This window comes from Mus musculus, chromosome 3 (assembly GCF_000001635.26).
Source record: "Mus musculus strain C57BL/6J chromosome 3, GRCm38.p6 C57BL/6J".
NCBI lineage: Eukaryota > Metazoa > Chordata > Mammalia > Rodentia > Muridae > Mus > Mus musculus.
In genome coordinates this window covers 73,583,623-73,606,837 of record NC_000069.6, presented here as the reverse complement: position 1 = coordinate 73,606,837, position 23,215 = coordinate 73,583,623, and the positions used below count along the sequence as shown (strand labels likewise).

General features: G+C 37.6%; 1 long non-coding RNA gene across 1 annotated transcript in view; it reads right to left on the bottom strand.

Annotated features, from left to right (window-relative positions):
• Nucleotides 1–12,007: 12,007 nt before the first annotated feature.
• Nucleotides 12,008–23,215, bottom strand: part of Gm20754 (predicted gene, 20754) — a 528,480-nt gene continuing 517,272 nt past the window's right edge. Inside the window, exon 5 of the long non-coding RNA NR_040557.1 lies at nucleotides 12,008–12,495. This is a non-coding gene — a long non-coding RNA (predicted gene, 20754). The remainder of the gene's footprint in view (nucleotides 12,496–23,215) is intronic.

Here is a 23,215-nt window from a genome sequence, read left to right as displayed (position 1 = left end):
AAAGATCCAACAAAGATAGAGAACTTCAGACCAATTTCTCTAATGAATATCGATGCAAAAATCCTTAATAAAATTCTCGCTAACCGAATCCAAAAACACATTAAAGAAATCATCCATCCTGACCAAGTAGGTTTTATTCCAGGGGATGCAGGGGATGGCTTAATATACGAAAATCCATCAATGTAATCCATTATATAAACAAACTCAAAGACAAAAACCACATGATCATCTCGTTAGATGCAGAAAAAGCATTTGACAAGATCCAACACCCATTCATGATAAAAGTTTTGGAAAGATCAGGAATTCAAGGCCCATACCTAAACATAATAAAAGCAATCTACAGCAAACCAGTAGCCAACATCAAAGTAAATGGAGAGAAGCTGGAAGCAATCCCACTAAAATCAGGGACTAGACAAGGTTGCCCACTTTCTCCCTACCTTTTCAACATAGTACTTGAAGTATTAGCCAGAGCAATTCGACAACAAAAGGAGATCAAGGGAATACAAATTGGAAAAGAGGAAGTCAAAATATCACTTTTTGCAGATGATATGATAGTATATATAAGTGACCCTAAAAATTCCACCAGAGAACTCCTAAACCTGATAAACAGCTTTGGTGAAGTAGCTGGATATAAAATTAACTCAAACAAGTCAATGGCCTTTCTCTACACAAAGAATAAACAGGCTGAGAAAGAAATTAGGGAAACAACACCCTTCTCAATAGTCACAAATAATATAAAATATCTCGGCGTGACTCTAACTAAGGAAGTAAAAGATCTGTATGATAAAAACTTCAAGTCTCTGAAGAAAGAAATTAAAGAAGATCTCAGAAGATGGAAAGATCTCCCATGCTCATGGATTGGCAGGATCAACATTGTAAAAATGGCTATCTTGCCAAAAGCAATCTACAGATTCAATGCAATCCCCATCAAAATTCCAACTCAATTCTTCAACGAATTAGAAGGAGCAATTTGCAAATTCATCTGGAATAACAAAAAACCTAGGATAGCAAAAACTCTTCTCAAGGATAAAAGAACCTCTGGTGGAATCACCATGCCTGACCTAAAGCTTTACTACAGGGCAATTGTGATAAAAACTGCATGGTACTGGTATAGAGACAGACAAGTAGACCAATGGAATAGAATTGAAGACCCAGAAATGAACCCACACACCTATGGTCACTTGATCTTCGACAAGGGAGCTAAAACCATCCAGTGGAAGAAAGACAGCATTTTCAACAATTGGTGCTGGCACAACTGGTTGTTATCATGTAGAAGAATGCGAATCGATCCATACTTATCTCCTTGTACTAAGGTCAAATCTAAGTGGATCAAAGAACTTCACATAAAACCAGAGACACTGAAACTTATAGAGGAGAAAGTGGGGAAAAGCCTTGAAGATATGGGTACAGGGGAAAAATTCCTGAACAGAACAGCAATGGCTTGCTCTGTAAGATCGAGAATTGACAAATGGGACCTAATGAAACTCCAAAGTTTCTGCAAGGCAAAAGACACCGTCAATAAGACAAAAAGACCACCAACAGATTGGAAAAGGATCTTTACCTATCCTAAATCAGATAGGGGACTAATATCCAACATATATAAAGAACTCAAGAAGGTGGACTTCAGAAAATCAAATAACCCCATTAAAAAATGGGGCTCAGAACTGAACAAAGAATTCTCACCTGAGGAATACCGAATGGCAGAGAAGCACCTGAAAAAATGTTCAACATCCTTAATCATCAGGGAAATGCAAATCAAAACAACCCTGAGATTCCACCTCACACCAGTCAGAATGGCTAAGATCAAAAACTCAGTTGACAGCAGATGCTGGCGTGGATGTGGAGAAAGAGGAACACTCCTCCATTGTTGGTGGGATTGCAGGCTTGTACAACCACTCTGGAAATCAGTCTGGCGGTTCCTCAGAAAATTGGACATAGTACTACCGGAGGATCCCGCAATACCTCTCCTGGGCATATATTCAAAAGATGCCCCAACTGGTAAGTAGGACACATGCTCCACTATGTTCATAGCAGCCTTATTTATAATAGCCAGAAGCTGGAAAGAACCCAGATGCCCCTCAACAGAGGAATGGATACAGAAAATGTGGTACATCTACACAATGGAGTACTACTCAGCTATTAAAAAGAATGAATTTATGAAATTCCTAGCCAAATGGATGGACCTGGAGGGCATCATCCTGAGTGAGGTAACACATTCACAAAGAAACTCACACAATATGTACTCACTGATAAGTGGATATTAGCCCCAAACCTAGGATACCCAAGATATAAGATATAATTTGCTAAACACATGAAACTCATGAAGAATGAAGACTGAAGTGTGGACACTATGCCCCTCCTTAGATTCGGCAACAAAACACCCATGGAAGGAGTTACAGAGACAAAGTTTGGAGCTGAGATGAAAGGATGGACCATGTAGAGACTGCCATATCCAGGGATCCACCCCATAATCAGCATCCAAACGCTGACACCATTGCATACACTAGCAAGATTTTATTGAAAGGACCCAGATGTAGCTGTCTCTTGTGAGACTATGCCGGGGCCTAGCAAACACAGAAGTGGATGCTCACAGTCAGCTAATGGATGGACCATAGGGCTCCCAATGGAGGAGCTAGAGAAAGTAGCCAAGGAGCTAAAGGGATCTGCAACCCTATAGGTGGAACAACATTATGAACTAACCAGTATCCCGGAGCTCTTGACTCTAGCTGCATATTTATCAAAAGATGGCCTAGTCGGCCATCACTTGAAAGAGAGGCCCATTGGACTTGCAAACTATATATGCCCCAGTACAGGGGAACACCAGGGCCAAAAAGGGGGAGTGGGTGGGCGGGGGAGTGGGGGTGGGTGGGTATGGGGTACTTTTGGTATAGCATTGGAAATGTAAATGAGCTAAATACCTAATAAAAAATGGAAAAACAAAAAAAAGAAAACTACTCCAGAACTACACAAAAAGAAAAAAAAAAAAAAAAGAAAACTACTCCAGAACTACACAAGAAGAAAAAAAAAAAAAAAGACTTATTAGAACACTATATTTTTGTATCTTCTTTAAGTGTCAAAAGGTTATAGTTCTCTCTTTATAAAAATGAATTACCTGGAAAACAAAAAAATAAATAAATAAATAAATTGAAATAAAATTGCATATAACCTCTTTCACTAATATTTGTGGATTCCCTCCCTCCCTTCTGCATTCACTTCCATTTTTGTACCCCTCTTTCCTCCTTTTTTTTTATTTTTGGTTAGACATTGCTTCATGTGTAAATATTCTGTTATTTTTGGTATATAGTGCAATTATCATGTGTTTGAATTTAATTACACCTTTGTGTTAATTGTCTTGTATTTTAAAATACCATACATTTGTTTTCTTTCTTAAAACTTACTCCTTGGGATCCTGAACCATATAGACAGGCATCTAGCATTTGAGAGGCTCCACTCAACAGCTGTCTGCCTCAGACAGATGCAGACACTCACTGCCTAACAGTGGATGGATTGTGAAGACCCTTATGGAAGATCAAAAGGAAGCAATGCTGCCTCTAAGGGGGTAGGAACTCCACAGGAAGACCAACAGAATCAACTAACCTGAACCCTTGGTGCTCTCAGAGACTGAACCACAAACCAACGAACTTACACAGGTTTGACCGAGGTCTCCATAGCTATATATAATAGATTGCAGCTTGATTTTCATAGGGGTCCTGAACAACTGCTGTAAGGGATAACCCAAAAGCTATTGCTCATATGTGGGCTATTTTCTTTTATCTGGGCTGCTTTATCTGATCTCAGTGGGAGAGGATACACCAAGCTTCACAGAGATTTAATGTATCAGGATGGGGGAATAACCAGGAAGCCCCTACCTGCTCAAACAACAAGAAGAAGAAGGGTGGGATGGGGAGAATTCTAGAAGGGGTGACCTGGAGGGGGCAGTGAGCAGGATACAAAGTGAATAAGTTAAAGATAATAAATATATTTCAAAACAAAACAATAAAATTTAATCTCCTCTGATATAATACATGCCAACTGCAGTTTCCCCTCCCACCATTCCTCCAAACCTTACCACCACATATCCTCTTTTCACCAGTTGCACTCTTCAGTTTACCTTCAGAAAATAACTGACCCTCCAGAGATGCCAATAGATCATAGCATAACAAGATACAATAAAACTGGTACAAGTCTTCTTATCACGGGCAATCAAGGCAACCCAGTAGGAGGAAACGAGTCCCCAAAATAGGTAAGGGTCAGGCTCATCCCACTACCATTGCTAGGGGTCCCATAAAATCAGCAAGCTAGTAACCATAACATTTTTGCAGAGAACCTACTAGTTTTAAACATTGATTGCCAAATGACCTCCAATTCCAGTCATCTCTTCCCACATTCTCATTTTCCATCCCTCCTCTCTACCTGAACTGTCATCTTCCATTTCCATACCATGCTTATTTTTTCTGGATCTGGTTTACCTCACTCAGGATGGTTTTGTTTCTTGTTCCATCTATTTGCCTGCAAATTCCTTAATGCCATTTTTATCCCTTAATAACAGAGTAATACTCCATTGTACAAATGTACCACATTATCTTTATCCATTCATTAACTGAAAGACATCTAGGTTGTTTCCAGTTTCTTCATACTATGAATAAAGCTACCATGATCATAGTTGAATAAGTTTCTTTGTGTAAAGATGGAGTGTCCTTTTTGTATATGCCCAGAAGTGGTATAATTGGGTCTTGAGGTTGATTGATTCCCAGTTTTCCAAGAAACCACCAAAATGGTTACTAAAGTGACTGTACATGTTTACACTCCTAACAGCATAGATGCTGTCATTATCAATATGAGCTGACACTTTAGTTTTTGATCTTAGCCATTCTTACAGGTATAATTTAGAATTGAAGATTCATTTCGATTTGCATGTCTATGGTTATGAAACATCTCTTTATGTGCTTCTAAGCAATTTAAGATTCCTCTCTTGAGAATTCTGTTTAGATTTGTACTTCATTTTTATTTAGTATTCTTCCCTTTTTATTGGTTATTTTATTTACATTTCAAATGTTATCCCCCTTCCTTTTTTCTTCTCTGCAAACCTCCTATTACTTCCTTTATTCCCCCTGCTTCTATGAGGGTGCTTCCCCCAACCCACTCCTGCCTCACCTCCCTACCATTCCCCTACACTGGGGCATTGAGCCTTCACAGGACCAAGGGCCTCCCCTCCCACTGATGCCCAACTAAGCCATTCTCTGCTATGTATGCAGTTGAAGCAATGGGTCCTTCCATGTGTACTCTTTGGTTGGTGGTTTCATCATTGGGAGCTCTGAGGAATCTAGTTGGTTGATATTGTTGTTCTGTTTATGGAGTTGCAAACCCCTTTAGCTGCTTCAATCCTTCCCTAGCCCTCCATTGGGGTTCTCGTGCCCAGTCCAATGGTTGGCTGCAAGCATCCTCATCTGTATTGGTCAGGCTCTGGCACAGCCTGTCAGGAGACAGCTTTATCAGGTTCCTGTCAGCAAGCACTTTTTGGAATCAACAATAGTGTCTAGGTTTGGTGTTCACAGATGGGATGGATCCCCAGGTGGGGCAGTCTCTGGATAGCCTTTCCTTTGATCTCTGTTTCACTCTTTGTCCCTGTATTTTCTTTTGACAAGAGCAATTCTGGGTTAATATTTTCGAGATGGGTAGATGGGGCTATTCTTTAACCAGGGTCATACCTAACCTCTGGATATGGTCTCTACAGGTTCTCTCTCCCCTTTGTTGCATATCTCAGCTAATGTCATCCCAGTTGTGTCCTGGGTGCCTCTTGCTTTCCTAACATATGGAACTTTCTAGTGGCTTCCCCAGTTCCCCATCTCTCACTGTTACACAGCTCTGTTCAATTTCTTGATCCTCTGTACATCTCCCCTGTCTTCTCCCATACCTGATCCTGCCCCCCTTTTCCCTCCCACTCCTCTCTCTCTCTCAAGTCCCTCCCTTCCAATTCCCTCCATTACTCTCTAACTCCTGTGATTATTTAATTGGATTATTTGATTGTATTATGTCCAGTTTCTTGTGTCCTTTATATATTTTGCATTTTTGTATTAGCTTTCATGAGATGTGAAGTTGTTGAAGAGCTTTTCCCATTTTGTAGGCTATCATTATGTAGTACCCTACCATTCATAAAGGAGAACTCCTTTACTTTTTTTTTTTTTTGGTGTTTTTTTTTTCTTTTCTCATAAAGTACACTCCAACCACAGCTTCCCCTTTCTCCACTACTCTGTTTTCCCTATCACTTCTTTCACACAGATCAATTCCTCCCATGGATCAACCCACAACACAGAAGAAAAAAACAAAAACAAACAAACAACAACAACAACAACAACAACAAAAAAAACAGGCTTGTGAGGAACATCTTCTGAACATGGTAAATATGTTGAATATGTTACAATAAGACCGTCAAATAAATTTTATTTCAGATATAATACCTATTCACATATTTGTTCTAAATGTTATGTTTTAAAATGATTTCCTAACTCCTGAAACCTGAAACTGCGTTTCAGTCTATTAATTTTTCTGGTAATTTTCACATGATTATATTTTTCCTATTTCCCTGTTCTCTCCTTTGACTAGATTTCATTTTCTTTCTTCCTCAAGTTAGTATATTTTAATTATATGTTTCAAATATAGATGATGCTTTGTAAGATGCCTTGTTTCTTTTCATCTGAAGTATGTTTCTACAAAGAAACCACATTAGTAGTAGATCATTTTTGTATTTTACCAAGGCTTTTGTTTTGGGCTTTGTTAAGTAACATCCACTCTGGCTCTATTAATCCTGCATGACTAGCATGTATCTTGAAATAGGCTTAACTACCTAAAGCCCAAACTGTCTGCCTTTCATCAGGTTCCCTGACATCCTCAGTGTAGTGCACAAACTTCACAGAAATTAAACTCTAGTTTCTGACTTTGTAGATTAGGAAGATCTTAAAGTCTCTGAGCTTTTACATATATTCCTGTCCCCACTGTTTCCTTACAATTGGTCCTGGGCAGTTAAGGTTTTTGTTTTTGTTTTGTTTTTGTTTTTGTTTTTGTTTTTTGTTTTTGTTTTTGTTTTTTGCAGTTTGATCACTTATGTTTTTAATAACTTTTCATCTTATAATCATGTAGATTTTTCATTTCTAAGTAATCTATCTATGTATCCAGCTATCCCACCTCAATGTTTCTCATGGTAATCATAATCCATCCATATTTGTTATCTTGAGAATTAGACTATTACACGTGTAATTGCAAATTACCAGCATTCTCCTTCATTGATGGGGCAAAAAAATAGCCTACCTTCTTTCCGTTGTATAAAAGTCATGGGAAGTTTTAAGAAGTGGAAATTTACTATGAGAGAGAAGTCCCTAAGTGATGTTCAGAGTACAGCATGAATTTTATCATATTAACAGAATGTCAGGGGAAAAAAAAAAACAAATTTATATAGTGTCAACTTGACCAGGAAATAATGATGAATGTGTGTGCAAAGGATGGCTGGTTGGCATGCTGTTAAAAAGACCAATGCTGTTTACAAAGAACTAGTTTCGTTGTTGAGAGATAATTGAACAAGACTGTGATGAAATCTTTTAATTCTTTCCCATTCTCTGTTCTATCACAGTCCAAGGACTTGGAAGGTAAAATTGTTTCAAAAAATGACCCAAAATTAACATCCTCAGATTCTTGTTTCCTAGTGCCTTCTTAGGATCATTTTTCCTGTTTCAGAGTACAGAAACCAGCTTTGTAATACTGTGACAAAAATACATAAGAGAAATCAACTACAAGGAAGACAGGTTTCTATTGGCCACATTCTTAGAGGTTTCAATCAATGATGACTTGATTTCATTGTTTCCAGGGGAACAGTAAGGCAGAGCACCTTACTATGAAACATGATGAAGAAAAGCCCAGAGGTTTTTCTGTGTAGAATGCAGAGTATAGAAGAGAAAGGAACCTGAAATAAGATATTTTGATTCAGGACATACCTCCAGTGACTTTTCTGTTCAAATTAGACAGTGCATATTAGACTGTTCACTGTCTTAAAGTTCACTAATTCAACCATGAGCTCAACAATGTATTAATAAATTGAGGATGTTCATGCTTCTTTTATTCAGCCACCTTAAAAAAAATCCCAAAAAGATGTATACCAAGCATCACCAAACCTTTAATAAATGAACCCTTGAGGACAACTGTATCCAAACTATAAAACAGACAGTAGAATATTTCAGGACCACAGACATCAGTCCATAATGGTTGAAATTAATCTCTATGTGGACTCTTGGCATTCATGATGTGCACTATTTCCAAACAACATTATAAGATAGCAGCACCTTCCAGCACAGCTATAAAGGGAACTTGGAAACAAAGCAGAAGTTTACAACCAGATGACTATCCTAAGAAACCAATATAGAGTGCAATAGTTAGAAAGGCCCTTTAGATACACCTAGAGTAGGCACACACAGACACACAGACACACACACACACACACACACACACACACACACACAAGTACTGTATTCAAAGTACATTGAAAAACTGAGGAACCCAGAGGGAATAGGGACTCTACAGGAAGACCAACAGAGTCAACTAACATAGACTCTTGGGTGCTTCCAGAGACTGAACTACCAACCAAAGATCAAACATGGGCTGGATCTAGGCTCACCATACATCTGTGGAAGATGTGCAGTTTGGTCTTCATGTGAATCCCCATACAACTGGAGCCAGGGTTTGCCTTGACACTGTTGTCTGCCTGTGGATGCTGTTCCCAAAACTCAGTTACCTTGCATGGCCTCCATGGAAGAGGATATATATAGTCCTACACTGACTTGGATTGCCAGGGTGAGTTGGTACTGAGGAAGGCCTCCCCCTTATCAGAGGAGAAGGGAAAGGGAAGGAATTGTGGGAGGAGAAGAGGGGATGAGATTGGGATGTAGAATGAATAAAGATGTAAATTAATGGGAAGGAATACACTGGAGTTATGAAAGACAACTTGCAAAATTATTCTTGTTGAGGCACCATGTGGTTTGTGACCCATGTCATCACAATGAGAGAAGACTGCCTCAGCTTTCACTACAGTCTGTACAAAGTGCTGATCCTGTAGTTGGTAACTCAATGTCTTCTCTTCTTGGCTTTGGACTTTTCATAGAACCTGATGCCTTTATTCCCAAATTTATTCTGCCCTCCATAGAATATTTATCATAAACCTGTACCAACATTGTATGTTAGAAATAGCTGCTAATATTTTGTCTTATTTTATATACTCAGTTTTTCTTGACCTTAGGTAAGACTTTTAAATCAATGGTGAAGTCAATTAAGAAAGGGATCAATGTTATTAGAATCAATGTCTAATTCTGTGACAATGTCATAATTCTGAGAATATAGTATAAAAGCCTATGATTTGAATATAGTATGGGTGTTATTCATAGCAATCTAAATGATAAAATATTTAACCAGAAAAGTGATGTGTTCAAAGTATGAAAACAATCCAATTATTTTTCTTTCAATTACACTTTTAGAATGGGATTGAGATATTATAAAACCACAATAGTAGAGTCTTATAAATGAAAACTTGTAGGGAGAGAGACAAAGACAGAGACAGAGACAGAGACAGAGACAGAGAGTTCTTAGAAGACACATCTCTAAAGGGTATGTCAACATCAAATGCAAGAAAATAGGTTCAGGAAGTCAACACTTAATAAAAAAAGTCAGGTAAACTATCTAAACAATCCCATAATCCTTTGTGAAATAAAAGGAGTCATCAAAAACCTTCTCATGCAAAAAGACCAGGGCCAGGTGGGTTCTAGGGCACAATTCTGCCAGATCTTCAAAGAGCTAATACTAACATTTCTTAAACTATTCCAAAAAAAAGGAACAGAAGAAACACAACTTAATTCCTTTTATGAAGCCAGTGACCCCATTACCTAAACCACACAAACATCCAACAAAAAGAGAGAACTTCGGGTCGATTTTGCTTATGAAAATAGACACAATATAATAAAATTCTCACAAACCAATAGAAGAACACATCTAAAATTTCATTCACCACAGTCATGGAGGCCATCCTAGCAATACAAGGATGCTTCAGTATACAAAAGTCTATCAATGTAATCCACTATATAAACAAATTCAAGTTCTTTTGTTGTTATGACTTGTTTTTGTTTTTCTAGTTTTTTGTTTGTTTGTTTTCCATATAAAATTGAGACTAACAACTTCAGCAAAATTATCTGACACAAACCAGTAGTCTTCCTTTATCCAAATAATAAATGGGCTGAGAAAGAAAACAGGGAAACAACGAAACAACACCCTTCACAATAGCCACAAATAATATAAAATATCTTGGAGTAACTCTAACCAAATAAGTGAAAGATCTGTATGAGAAGAACTTCAAGACTCTCAAGAAAGTAATCAAAGAGGACCTTCAGAAAATGGAAAGATTCCCATGCTCATGGATTGGTAGGATTAAAATAGTAAAAATGATCATCTTACCAAAAGCTATCTTTAGATTCAAGGCAACTCCCACTGAAATTCCAACACAATTTTTCACACATAGGTTGTGTGTGTGTTTTCTTACTAGTTTATTGGGGTAAAACATTACTGCAACAATGTGGTCTATTTACACAATATAATACAATTTGGCTATTTAAAAAAGGACATCATGAATTTTCAGGCAAATGGATGGAACTAGAAAATATCCTCCTCAGTGAGGTAGCCCAGACCCAAAAGGACATGCATTATGGTATGTACTCATTGATAAGAGGGTATTAGCCAAAACGTAAGGGTTACATCCTACATACCCAAAGAAGTCAAACAAAAGGAAGGCTCAAGTGAGGATGCTTAAATCCTATTTAGAAGCGGGAATAAAATAGTCATTTTTTGGGAGAGACCTGGGTGGGAGAGGGGAGGAAGAAATGTGAGGGAATAGGGGAGCAAGATTAGGTATGAGGAGATAGGAGACTCAGAGGGTCAGGAGAATGAATGAAAATCTGCAGTTACTATAAGAGGGAATTGGCGGGAATCTTAAGAAGTCCCAGAGACCAGGACTAGCATGGTGAGGGACTATTAAAATATCAACCTGAGGAGACCACCTCTAGTTGCCAGTCAGGACTTCCAGTGGAGGGATGGGGACACCAGCCCACCTATAATGCTTTTGACTCAAAATTGGTCCTGTCTAAAAGAAATGCAGGGACAAAGATGGAGCAGAGTAATGAAGTAATGGCCATCCAGTGACCTGCCCAGCTGGGGATTCATTTCATGTGTGGGCACCAAACACCAAATTACTGATGCTCCACAGTGTTTGCAGACAGGAGCCTACCATGACTGACCTCTAAGAGGTTCTACCAGCAGCTGACTTAGACACATGCAGATATTTACAGCCAACCATTGGACTGAGGTCAGGGACCCCTATGGAAGAGTTAGAGAAGGATCAAAGGATCTGAAAAGAATGGCAACCTCTTAGGACCATCAAAGGCACTGCTAACCTGGACCCCTGGGAGCTCCCAGAAACTAAGCCACAAACTATAGTGGATACATGTGATGGTGTGAGGCTTACTGCAGAGGACTGCATTGTCTGTCAGTGTGAGAGGATGGGCCTAATCCTGTACAGACTTGATGCCCCAGGGAAGGGGGATTCCCTGGGTGTGGGGCATCACTCAGAGGCAAGGACTGGGGAGATGAAGTGAAGAACTCTAAGAGTAGAGAACAGGAGATAACATTTGGGATATAACTAAATAAAATAATTACAAAAAATGGAAAGTTTTATTTGTGATATGTGTCATAAACTTATGTGATTCTATATGACAATATAGAATCTAATAAACACAAATAAAAGTTATAAAGGAAAGAAAAGTAGTTTCTTGACTGGAATGCAACAAAAAGTAATTAGAGAAAGCCAAGGAGTTTAAGTGCTGTAAGTCAGAATTTCATTGTTAAGAGAGATTTAAAAGACACAAATTTATTTAAAATATAAATAAAATAGAGTCAACAACATAAACAGAGGCTGAGGCCTTCAGGGAGCTATAGAGCATATGTTTTTAATATGAATAATATTGTTGATTTTAACATAAATGAAGTGAAGGTGGTAGGAGCCATAGTAAAGAAATTATACAGGTAAAAAAAAATTAGTAAGGATTCCATGTATAGATTTTATATTTGAGATTGGAACCTGTACACTAATGACTAGGATCTTTTTCCAACCAATCCTCAGAACATGAAAGAATCATATCGAAATGATAAAATTGAGTAGAAGTAACTTATGGGCCTACAAACTCCATTAAGAAAAGAAAACAAGTATTTGCAAATACAGAAAACAAAATAACCATTTGGGAATATGATACTTTTAGGATTAGTGCACAAGCATGAAAATGAGAGTTGAATTTCATGGCATAGAACTAAAGAGCCAGTTATGGCTTCATGCTGTAACCACAGTGCAGTGGGCAATGGAGGTGGGATATCCAGGTCTTTCTGGCTGCCAATCTTCTCTATGTTAGGAGACAGGTCCTGTATTAATGGAGAATAATAGAACATGATTAACAATGTGACTGCAGAAACAAGTACACATCATACAAACATACATGTGCATGCACACACACACACGTACATGCATGCACACACACAAGAAAGAACTAAAAATAATAATGAAGATACATAGAATATTAATGATAAAATTAATTGGAATTATTTTTAAAACTCCAAACCTAAAAAATAGTCAGAAGTGGGAAAGAAATACAAAATATTGTATACATACATAGCAAATAAAATTAAAATGAATTAAAATTCAAATGAAAACAACTTCTTTAAATATAAATGTTCGCTGGGCATGGTGGCACATGCCTTTATTCCCAGCACTCAGGAGGCAGAGGCAGGAAGATTTCTGAGTCCGAGACCAGAGTTCCAGGATAGCCAGGGCTACAGAGAGAAACCCTGTCTCGAAAAACCAAAATAAAATTTTAAAAAGTATGAATAGATAGATAGATAGATAGATAGATAGATAGACAGACAGACAGACAGACAGACAGACAGATAGATAGATAGATAGATAGATAGAGACACATATATACATATATATAAATATTCTATACATTACAAATATAACAGTAGATATTTAGAAAAATAGATTTGTAAAATAGAATTACAGGAAGTAGATTCAGGGTATGCAGGGCACACAACATAAAACCCACATTTTCCATAAATGATTGGAGTTTGATAAACATGAGACCATTAAAAAAATTGGTTTATCTCTATTATAGACAGAAAAGAAACAAATTTTAGAAGAATAATCTTAATATAATGTGAAATTTTGTGATGATAATGGACTGGTACTTTCAGGAAAAGTATAACAAACATATCTATATGTGTATCTGAGATATTTTTAAACATGAATGAACAAAACTGCATTGAATAAAACTAAAACTGTAATTGAAGGTTATAAAACTTTTATATGAAGAAATTATCTGATAAAAATAAATGAATAACAGGATGAACCAACTTCATGTAAAGGCTTTGTACAATACTATATTCAATATCAAACCACACATTATTTTAGAAACACATAAACCATTTTAAAATCCTGACATATTAATTTTTTATGTTGGTCCTCTGTGTCTCCATGTAACAGTAGTGATTTTGAGAAAAGATAAATAATACAGTCTCTTCCAAATATTTCTCTTGTCCCTTAGTCATAATCCACTTCCTACAGTTGCCTATAAACAGTCACCTGTACTCAGCTCAGCACATAGAACGATATTATAATTCTTTCTGTTCATGACACAAGCAAGCATGTGCATGCCAGAATTTTCTGAGTAAAAACATATCTCATAAATATATAAAAAGTAGAAATCTACCTCTCTGATATGCAGACAGACAGATAGATACACATTAACAAATGTAAAACAGTAAAAACAGATATTATGAAGTATGATACTATCAAAGGGCCAGGTTACCTCGACATTCTAAACACATCATTTCTTTATCTTATAGCAGATCACATTTATATCTATATTTGAACTTTTCTTCTACCAAGATGTATATGATTATTTATTTAGCTTTGGGCCTCAGTATACAATAATTAAATGTGCCAAAACATTTAAGAGTTTGGACTATCTATTTCAAAGACTACATTAACCACTATTGTGGTTGTTAATTTTAGTTTTATTAGAGATTTCATTATTAATGCATGAAGACTGAATGAAATCACTATGTATGTAGATCAATGAGTTTGGATCATTATGGGGTCATTTTGCTTATAGAAAATAACAAAAGGGTGGTGGATGGATGTAAATAGAGAAGTATAAGATCAAAGAAAAAGAAACAAAGTTCTAAAATAAAGTCTTGGTAGCATAAACAGCTAAGGAGGAATTATTGGCCAATAATTGTGCTGCCTGAGGCAAGATCTGTTTGTTCACTCCATTATTTTATATTAACGAGCTTTTTAGTATCCTTATCTTTGTCTGTGAACACAGACTTGTGAGTATGCACACCTCAGCAAGCTTGGTGTATAGCTACGACTTAATGACAGACTATTTTTAGCAAATCCTGGAGACACTGCAAAATTAATAGTGTCACATACATGATATGAAGAGCTGTGTCACTTTGAATTTGCTGCTTGAGCAATTTTGCTTATAAAAAGTGTATAAATTGCACAGTGTTTTTTAATGAGATGAGACATTTGCCTTGATATTTACCCTATAATGTCCTTTTTATGACTCCAAATACATTTTAAATCTTTCTTGTGACAGTTTTGTGTGTGTGTGTGTGTGTGTGGTGGGGGCCTGGTGTGTGTGAGAGTGTGTGGGTGTATGTATGTGTGTATAGTGTGTGTTGCTTTGAGTATGTGTATGGTGTTTATGTGGTATGTGCGTGTATGTATGGTGTTTATATGGTGTGTGTGGGGGGGGGCTGGTGTGTGTGAGAGTGTGTGGGTGTATGTGTGTGTGTATGATGTGTGTTGTTTTGAGTGTGTGTATGGTGTCTATGTGGTGTGTGTGTGTGTGTGTGTGTGTGTGTGTGCGTGCGTGTGTGTGTGTATGTGTATATGTGTGTGTGTGTGTGTGTGTGTGTGTGTGTGTGTGTGTGTTATATCATTATTGTGGGAGCCAGATTACTAATCCTGGGAGTCAGTTTGTTCCTTCCACCATAGGATTCTGGATTTTAATTCAGGTCGTTAGGCTTGTGAGGAAAGCTTTTTTTTTCCTACCAAGCCATATCACAGGTTCCACCACCATTTTCATAAATAATAAGTCTATATACATTTACATGTCCAACTACTATACATCAGTCCATTTCTTTTCAACAGAAAGTTATGTATGGTTCCAAATCCTAATCATTTGGATCCGTGAAAATACTTTTATGTCAATGAGAATGTAAAAATATTTATTCTTTTTTTTTTATTACGTATTTTCCACAATTACATTTCCAATGCTATCCCAAAAGTCCCCCACACCCTCCCCCCCCCACTCCCCTACCCATCCATTCCCATTTTTTGGCCCTGGCGTTCCCCTGTACTGGGGCCTATAAAGTTTGCCTGTCCAATGGGCCTCTCTTTCCAGTGATGGCCGACTAGGCCATCTTTTGATACATATGCAGCTAGAGTCAAGAGCTCCAGGGTACTGGTTAGTTCATAATGTTGCACCTACAGGGTTGCAGATCTAATACAGGAAAATATTTATTCTATTAGGAGTATAATTATATGGTCTCTAGAACACTAGCACTATTAATAAAGAATATGTTACTTTTGTGCTTTAGAGAGTACATGCATACCTTACTCTATTTGCGTTGAAATTACACCACCTTCATGGAAAACGGAGCAAGATGTCACCACTTTAAATAAGAAAGAGCACCCTTAGACCATAAGAAACTTTCACCTTGTATATAGACAGAATTTGTTTTCAGGGTCAGATATGTTGGAATATCAACTTGGCTTCCAGTATGATACTAATAATTTTGTTTGAAGAAGAGAGAAGCTTGCACACTTTACATATGGATTATTCTTTCATTTAAAAGTAAATATGATATACCTATCTACATTATATTACAATTTCTTTTTAAAACACCAAGTTTCATTTAATTTTATTTTTCTACATGATTAGGCATTGAAGCACTTTCTCAGAAATAAAAGTATCAGAATTCTGAGTGAAGATTTAGACTGTGAGGATGGTTTTCTACTGGTGCAAACAAATTTTCATGCTGAGCACTTTAAAGCAATCTATTTATTATTTCACACATTGAACAGCGAAGATCACTGGTATTGTGTAGGGGGAAAAAAATCATTGTAGAACTGTCATTTATGTAAGCAAGACCAAAGGGTTCCATAGTCTTCTGTTTCTGAATGTTAATTAAAAGCAGCATACAAGATTTTCTAGTTTGTATTAAAGCTGGAGATGAGCTAGGAGAAACACAGAATTACATTTGTTCTATTAAGTATGTTAAATGTATTAATAAGAAGGAAATGAAGTCTATAAACATAATATCTCTTTCTCAGTGAAATTACACAGTGCAGGCTATCACCTGTTCAATCTGTATGAAGATGGATTTCATAATCGGTTAGCAGATTCATCATCATGAGCAAGCATAAATTTTCTCTGTGACCCATGATTAGCCACCAACAACACTCTTTAAGATTGCAAAATTGGTGAAATTATCATAATCAAACATATTTCACAAGTGAAAACACCTGCTCACCTCTTTCCACTGAAAGCTTTCCATTGCCATCCTCCCACACTTAAGGTAATGGTGACCTCCTGGGAAGCTGAGCGTGCTCTGGATTTTCTGGACCTCACCTGCTTTTCTCACCTGTTCCTATTCCTGCTTTTATGTTGCCATTACATTAAAACAGGTGATTTTTGAAGTAAGAAACCACACATTCTATACTATATGCGTCTTTCTCTATCTGATCAATGTGTGTGCTTAAAGGTCAGGCATCCCTGATAAGTGTCTTCCTGGATCACTCTCCTCCATAGCTTTTGAGACAGTCTCTCCATGAATTCAGTGTTCCCCCACTTGCCTAGACTGTCCCCTCTGCCACCTAATCAGCTTGTATCCAATACTCCAGCACTAGGTTTTCAGAGGCATGCCACTATACTTGCGTTTACATGGTGGGTACTGGAGAGCTCAAATGAGAACTTCAGTGGGCACATAGGGTTCCAAGTGAGCCATGGCTCCCGTGCTTCTTTTGACCATCTATTTAATATATAATTTAGCTAAACTAGCTACTAACCACATTCGTTGCAAAATCATATTTTAACCCTATTGGTGGAACAACAATATGAACTAACCAGTACCCCCAGAGCTCGTGTCTCTAGCTGCATATGTAGCAGACGATGGCCTAGTCAGCCATCATTGGGAAGAGAGGCCCCTTGGTCTTGCAAACTTTATATGCCTCAGTACTGGGGAACACCAGGGCCAAGAAGTGGGAGTGGGTGGGTAGGGGAGTTGGGGGGGAGGGTATGGGGGACTTTTGGGATAGCATTTGAAATGTAAAATAAGAAAATACCTAATTAAAAATGGGAAAAAAAGAGAAAAAAGAGTGAGGGGATAAGAAAAAGACAGGGTCTGGGAAACAGGAGCAAAGATACCAGCAGACAACAGATGTCAACAGAATTTGGAGAGCAGATGGGGGGGTTGAGCAAAGATGAGAAATCAGAAACGCAGCACCTACTGAAGGGTCAGTTAGCAAACAGGGGCCGAACCATGCCGGGGGAAGGATAGGAGGGTCAGGAATGGAGGCAGCAGCTATGCTGGAAGGCAGGAGACAGTGTGAGACTAAGAAAACTGAGAGATGCTAGGTCTGCCCACTGGGCAACTGCACCCACAGCTCCTCCCTTTTCCATCCTCCCAGAAAGGTCTCAGTGCACAGGGGAGGGGACACCAGGCACAGAAGGCAGGTCAACAGATAAAGCAAACAGGGTCAGGTGAAAGTCTATGGGACTTTGGGACCCTCTGCTTTCATCTGTCACTAGGTATGCATGTCTTAAAAGAAAGTTCTTGTTCCCACCACAGGTTCTTGTGGTTCAAAACCCTCCAGCTGGCTGGAGAGAAGGCTCAGTAGTTAAAAGTACTAACAGCTCTTCCAGAAGTTCTAAGTTTAATTCCCAGCAACCACATGGTGGCTCACAACCATCTGTAATGGGATCCAATGCCCTCGTCTGGTGCTGTCTGGAGACAGCTACAGTGTATCCATATACATAAAATAAATAAATACATCTAAAAAAACAAACAAACAAACAAACAAAAAATTACAACTTAATATAAGACTAAAAGGTTTTCTGCTTTTCACCCCAAGTTTTAAAACCTATAAACGAGCATTTTAGTGAATTTATCTTAAAATTATGATAAATGCTAATCCTTCCTTTGAGGTGTCCACAGCAGTGCTGCTGTTACCTGTACAGCAATCATTTTCTGTAGTAACTAGGTGCTAGAACTTTTAGGTCAATGCATCTAATTTCGTAACTTATTCTTTTTCATATCTTTGTTTATACACACACATATACATATACTTCTGAGAAGATTCTTTGTTTAATGTATCCTTCACATAACATATTGCACTTATATCTCTTCTGCAAATCAAGAAATACTCATTCTTGTCCATTAAGTGCTCTATCCCTTTGCAGGGAAAAGGCCCAGGTTTAACCCAGCTCTTTTTTGGGGGGAAGACCTGCCTCAAATCTTGGCTATGCTTTCTTCTGGAAGCCTATATCAGAACATGGAAGAAAGAAGTTTTGATTTATTACCTGATTGATTTCACCTCCCTAGCAAGTCCATTCCTTCACTGGCATTAGAGTCTAATCTTCCAGATCTGGCATACATTGTATGCTGAAGACCAGTTTATACATCATAGGCAGCCATTGTTGAATTAGCAAGACCACAGCTCATGACTGTAAGTCATTCTAATAAATTTCACACACACACACACACACACACACACACACACACACACACACACTGTGCTACATATCCTGCTGGAGCCGTGGATCTGCCCATGTGTAATCTTTGGCTGCTGGTTTATTCCCTGGGAGCTTTGGGAGATCTGGCTGGTTGGTTGATATTGTTGTTCTTCCTATGGGGTTGTAAACCCCTTCAGCTCCTTCAGTCCTTACACTAACTTCTCCATTGGGGTCCCTGTTCATATGGATGTTTGACTAAAGCAAGTTCATCCGTATTGGTCAGGCTCTCGCAGAGCCTCTTGGAGGACAGCTATACCAGGCTCCTGTCAGCAAGAGCTTCTTGATATCAACAATAGTGTCTGGGTTGGTGTCAGCAGATGGGACGGATCCCTGGGTGGAGCAGTCTCTAGATGGTCTTTCCTTCAGTAGAGGCTCTGTTCTTTGTCACTGCATTTCCTTTTGACAGGAGGAGTTCTCGATAAATATTTTTGAGGTGGGTGGGTGGCCCCATCCCTCAACAAGGGGCCATGCCTATCTACTGGATATGGTCTCTACAGGTTCTCTCTCCCCTTTGTTGGATATTTTGCCTAATGTCATCTCTGTTGGATTCTGGGAACCTCTTTGGTCTCTGGCATCTGGGAATTTCTTGTGACTGCCTTCTAGACTTTGATCCATACCATACATGCCTACTATGTTAGAAACCATCGATGCACAGTTAATGTGGGAAGAAAGAAGTCATACAAGTGTCTATGAGCATAGCTGTGCAGAAAAACCCTGACCAAATAGGTTACTGAAGCAGTTTTATTTTTGTTTTGGTGTAGCAAATCTGTGTAAGCACTTAATCCTGTAGTTCTTTTCTAATATAGCTTCCTCCATAATTTATGTTAAGCTAACCGCTGTTCTCTTCCCGTACTTCTCGTCACTTAATGCTTTTCTGATGTGTGTTGTGACAACCACTTTCTAGACTTCAGGAATCTGATCTGTCTCAAGTGCATCTAAAAATACCATTTGCAGCTTACGGATTTCTGCTACACTCAAGTCAAGGGACGTACATGCTATATGTTTCCAACACATTTATGTCTCTGCAAAATACCTAGTAATACCCATATGAAACCAGAGATTGTTCCTGAAATGAAATAAAACTCCTCTTATTTAACTTACATGTAACCTTCCCTAAAGATAGTGTAAATTTCTTTTGAGATAAAGAGAGTCCAGCAACAATCACATGCAAATCAGCAAGTAGATTGGGCCCTGATTTGAATGCTCTCTTCTCATTTATTAGCTAGGTGATTTTTTAAAATTGCTTTATGCTTCTAGCTATTTGTTTGCTTGCCTTCCTGTCTGGATTAAGGCTCCTCATTATGAGTGTGTGTGTGGGGGGGATGGGGTTGGTGGAGGGATCTAGGAAGTCCCAGAGACCTGGGGTGGGCGAAGCTCCCAGGATTCAATGCCTTTAAATCTCATACATAGCTGAGATTTTAAAATGTGTTCAACATGGTATTTCTTTTTTCTACGATATCTTCAAATGGCTTTTTTTGTATGTTGAAGGGCTAAACATCAATTTATATAAATGCCTGTAAAATACAATTTCTACATTTAAAATGTCCAATGATATGTCTTGTGTAATAATAATTATAACAAAGGACTGAGGAGATACTATCAGAGTTATTAAGCTATAATATGTTCATATTGAAGTAAACCAGAAAAAAAAAGTTTCCAGTAGGTTTAAGGTCATCTTGTTATTTAACCTTAACTCATCCATTGGTTATTGCTAATAATACTATATTACTATTTCCTTATACTGCAAAGAAAGGCTTACAAAACAAGTATTCTATAAAATAATTTAATTCTGTTAACTGCTTATGTAAAATCCATATATTATCTATGTTAAATATTATAATGTATAATATATACTTACTATTTATATAATAATATAGATATTATATAGAATACACATATGTGTAATTTAATGAATTATATTTATAATAAAGAGATTGCATATATTATAATTATTGATACCTATATTTATGATGTATGTAATATATGCAGCATGCAACATACAGTAAAATAATATAGTATATAATATATAAATGTATAATATATTATATATCTTATACATATATAATACATTATATACATGTGTAATATATACATAGCATATACAATAAAATAACATATGTGGAGAATTTTCTATATTCTCATTTTTCAAATATTGAGCAATTTAAAGCTAATGTCAAACTTAGTGATATATCATACCACTCTGAAACTTATCCATAATGTGATACTCTTCATCATCCACTGGTTGTCATTTAGAATCACCTAGGACACACAGCTCTGTGCATATTTGTGGTCATAGTTCCAGAGAGATGTAGCTCAGGACACACCCCCTCTTAAATAAGTACATTTAATGTGTCCAGCGTCAAATTGCTCCAACTCCTAATGTGAGTAATGTCATCCAATGGGCTGTCTCTTATACTAAATAAACACATAAGAAGAAGGACGCGAGTAGAGAAACCTCACTCATTTCTCTCTGTTTCTTGACCATAGATTTGAGGTGGACGTGCATTTCACAACCACAGTGTGCGTTAGCTTCAAATTATAAGCCAAAAAAAAAAAAAACCCCTCTTTCTTCTTTAAGTTACATTTGTTGATGATAGAAAAATGAACATGTCACTTACTTTATTCTTTGGCATTACAAATTTTATTCTGACTCAGCAAAGTTCAATGCAGGGGACACACAAAAACTGTCTATAATAAAGAGGTTTAACTTTATACATCCCAAAATAAAATTCTATTCTCTCCTGGCTAATGATTATTTGTAAGTTGTGAAGAATATTAACATAGAGTTATTGTACTTTTTAAACAGAATATGGTAATCCATTCTTTTGTTTTGTTTTGTTTTTTTTTTAATTTGGTTTTTCGAGACAAGGTTTCTCTGTGTAGCCCTGGCTGTCCTGAAACTCACTTTGTAGACCAGGCTGGCCTCGAACTCAGAAATCTGCCTGCCTCTGCCTCCCGAGTGCTGGGATTAAAGGCATGTGCCACCACGCCCGGTGAGAATCCATTCTTGACGCTCATTTCTCCTACAGTGTATACCCATCAGCAGTCGAGAAATCTCATCCTGTTGCAATCTCTATAGGATTCTCACTATTTTCCTCTACATTCTTCTCTGTGCAACAAGTGGCCAGGGTTTCCTGTCTGAGCTGTTGTGACAGAATTCTCTCACCTTGTCTTTCTGCAACTGTTTCACCCCATCTCAACCAAGGTGAGTAGTATAAATTGTTCAATAACTATTTAAACAGCTTCAAGTTTTTAACCAAAGTGTTTTTTAAAACTTGATCAAATGTGGTATTAATTATTATGAATACTAATTTCCTATGCTCTGTTATCTGCATATAAACACACCTTAGCCTGTACTGCTGGGCCCTCTTCTACATTGAGCCTACTGTGGTGGTTTGCATGAGAATAACTGCTATTGGCTCATAGGATTGAGTACTTTGTGCCCAGTTAGTAGAACTCTCGGGGAAGGATTGAAAGATGTGGCCTTCTGGGTGAGACATGTGTTACCAAAGTTGGAATTTGGGGTTTCATAATATTTGAGGGGTATTGTTGATGTGCCTATCGACCTTCTTGGTTTGGATCCAGATGCGAGCTCTCATCTGATGCACCCTTGCTTTACCATCAGGGATTCTAATGCTTTGAAACCATGAGCCAAGTGAAATGATTTCTTTATAAGTTACCTTGGTAATGGTGCTTTTGTCCCAGATGCAGAAAAAGTAACTGAAACACCCAGTTTCTCTCCATACTCTGATTATTCTGTCAATGGTTTTGATCTCCCGAGAAAACCACTTAGTTTTGTTGTGTTATATAATACGTTCATGGATCTTATGTTGTTGAATATGTACTGTTTTCTGAATCTGTTATTCATTCATTTAGAAATTTCTATCTCATCTGTAAGTCCACCAATAATGGAGATACTATTAATAGCAACCTAAAACTGTCAACTCCTTAATCAGGATTTGTTAATATTTTGATGGATTTATATTGGTGATAGAGCGGTGGTTCTCAACCTTCCTGCTGCTGTGACCCATTAATAGAGTTTCTCATGTCGGAGTGACCCCATCCATAAAATTACTTTTGCTGCTATTTAATAATTGTAATTTTGCCACTGTTATGAGTCACAATGTAAATATCTGTGTTTTCTCATGATCATTGGCAAGTCTTGTGAAAGGGTAGTTTGATTACCAAAGGGGTTACAACCCACAGGTGAGAATTGCTGGTGATAGAGGGACCTTTTTTGTGACTTACATTAAATATCTGCCTTTTACACCAATCACTTA